This window comes from Schistocerca cancellata, chromosome 2 (assembly GCF_023864275.1).
Source record: "Schistocerca cancellata isolate TAMUIC-IGC-003103 chromosome 2, iqSchCanc2.1, whole genome shotgun sequence".
NCBI classification, from domain to species: Eukaryota; Metazoa; Arthropoda; class Insecta; order Orthoptera; family Acrididae; genus Schistocerca; species Schistocerca cancellata.
Window position 1 is genome coordinate 333,673,237 of NC_064627.1, and position 2,714 is coordinate 333,675,950.

At 42.9% G+C, this 2,714-nt stretch overlaps 1 pseudogene; it reads left to right on the plus strand.

The window, feature by feature from the left end:
- The first annotated feature begins 490 nt into the window (after nucleotides 1-490).
- Nucleotides 491-608, plus strand: LOC126163736 (5S ribosomal RNA; annotated as a pseudogene).
- The last annotated feature ends 2,106 nt before the right edge of the window (nucleotides 609-2,714 follow it).

The window sequence follows — 2,714 nt, forward strand, 5'->3', positions numbered from 1 at the left end:
TGCTGCCCTCTGTCTCGCCTCTCAGTAGGTACGGCAATCCGTATCTTTGAGGCATGCAAGTTACCCCATTGCAGCAAGGGCCATGGTTCGAAATTGAAAAGCTCATTTCATCCGAGAAGCTAAAATGGTTTTATAAAAACATCTTGTAGATTGGAGTGTTTAGAAAGGACAAGGACAAGGGATTATTTTCTTCAAGAAGAAGTACAAACATGTCATTGCGAGGTTATAGGGTATTTACAGTTTCAAAAATACTGAGTCATAATTCTTATACTCTACAAACCACCGCTCTTATAGTATATCCACCAGGTGTTATTCATCCAGCAAGTTTTCCCATCAGCGCTAAGAAACTCAGAAAGTCAACCACCGCTCTTATAGTATATCCACCAGGTGTTATTCATCCAGCAAGTTTTCCCATCAGCGCTAAGAAACTCAGAAAGTTGTAAAACGGTAAAAAAACCTCCGAATTATCTCTGTTATGCATGCCATAAGGGCCAACGGCCTTGCCGCAGTGGTAACACCGGTTCCCGTCAGATCACCGAAGTTGAGCGCTGTCGGGCTGGACTAGCACTTGGGTGGATGGCCATCCGGTCTGCCGAGCGCTGTTGGCAAGCGGGGTGCACTCAGACATTGTGAGGCAAACTGAGGAGCTACATGATTGAGAAGTAGCGGCTCCGGTCTCGGAAACTGACATACGGCCGGGAGAGCGGTGTGCTGACCACTTGTCCCTCCATATCCGCATCCAGGGACGCCTATGGTCTGAGGATGACACGGCGGCCGGTCGTCCCGTTGGGCCTTCATGGCCTGTTCGGGAGGATTATAGTATAGTATGGATGCCATAAGAGCCCTGAAGTTCAATTGTTATCTGCCAATCTCTGCTTTCCTTTTCCTTTATTTGAATTCGAGGCAACGAATTATAGCAAGACGGACTTGGATTATAATTATGCAAGTGAAGCGAAATCTCCGGGAAAGTCAAATCGCAACCTAGTGACGTAAACGACCGTGTAATGCTCCTTGTTGCATCGTATCTTCTTATTCTTTCCCTCTTCTGCATTCATTTACTTCGTGAGTACATCGTTCGATACTTATTATTTAGATACTCTGCGACATAAATAGTACGCTTCCGAGTACAAATTACGGGTGAGAAAACATGTTGACTAACAGCTGTCAAAGTGCCGGTTTTTCCCGCGCCTAGTCTGCTGATGAGCGGTGTAATGCCAGGATAAGCCGTGGAACACGGATGTCAAACGAGAGTTACGCATCTGACGACAGCTTCGTCGCAGAGTGTCAGTTAAACTGATTCCGATGTTCTGCGAAATTCTGAACAAGATCAACCGGTAACCTCATTAACTCAAATTTCACGAAGGAAGTGTCTCCTATTTGACAACGTTGGACGATAAACATATACGTCTACTAACAAATATACAGTACATATCGAAGCAATTTGGATATCAGTGAGATTCACCCGATCTACCCGGGAAAAAATTAAGTCTACAACTGCTTGGTGTACACTTAAAACGTCGAACAGGCAAGAAAAACACAGACACGATCCTGCGGAAAAAAGAGAGGTTCAAAACCATTTAACCTAGTGAAAGCATTTCCGTCCATCTTGTCTGAAACTAAGAAAATCATAATCTGTAAAACGTAAAAGATCGCAATCTTCTCAGATATCCCAATTAGTCAGTAGCTGTTTTCACGTACCATTGTGTGCGTGAGGCGTTTAAAATGAATACCGAATTGCAGCCTTCTTTCAACATCACATGCTAATTATCAGAATCAAATAATTAAATTACAAATACTTGGAAACTATAAAGAATAATAGTGTGGCAGATTTTGTCACTGTGTACAGTTGGAGGGGGAGGGGGTTGGGAGAGAGCTCGCTTGCGTATATTTGAGGGACCTTGTGAACCGTCTCTGACCTCAACATCGATGACACATGATTGCAAATTCTTCTTCTTTTGTGTTATTGAGCCTCTGTTGCGCTTTTTGTTCCCAATACCCACAGTGGGCAAAAATTCAGTCGACTTCAGCAAACGTAAAGCTAATACCGCGTAAACCGCCTCTAGCCTTGATAATGGGCATGGTTCGGCAGGAAGAGAGTCCACAAGTATCTTCACGAATTCCGTACCAAGCTGAGGTCACTCATATATGACTGGATTACTACCAAACTGCGAGAATGTTGGTTGCTATGTTTCAACTGCTGCTGCAATTAGTCTCAGATATTTTCTTGGGATCACAATTGGAAGTGACTTAAATTCAAAGAAAAAGTACCAGTGCTAGCTGAGGAGTTTATACCAAATTAATTAATTAGTGATGGTACTGATCCCCACACGTCAGAAGACTGTTGTAGAAACAACGAAAGAAGCATGCCAAATTTAAAAGAATGCAAAATCTTTATCATTGCTGATGTTTTACTGAAGCTCGAAATTCAGGGAGGACTTCAGTGCGGAATCATTTAATTGTTTACCCAACGAAACTCCGTCTCGAAATCTGGCAGAAAATCCGAAGATCTTCAGGTCATATATAAAGTACACCAGCAAGAAAAAATCATCAGTACCTTCACTGCGCGATACCAATGGTAATACTATCGTTGACAGTGCCACTAACGCGGAGCTATTAAACACAGTGTTCCGTAATTCCTTCACCAAAGAGGATGAAGTAAATATTCCATAATTGGAATCACGAATAGCTGCCAGTCTAATTTAGAATCAGGCATT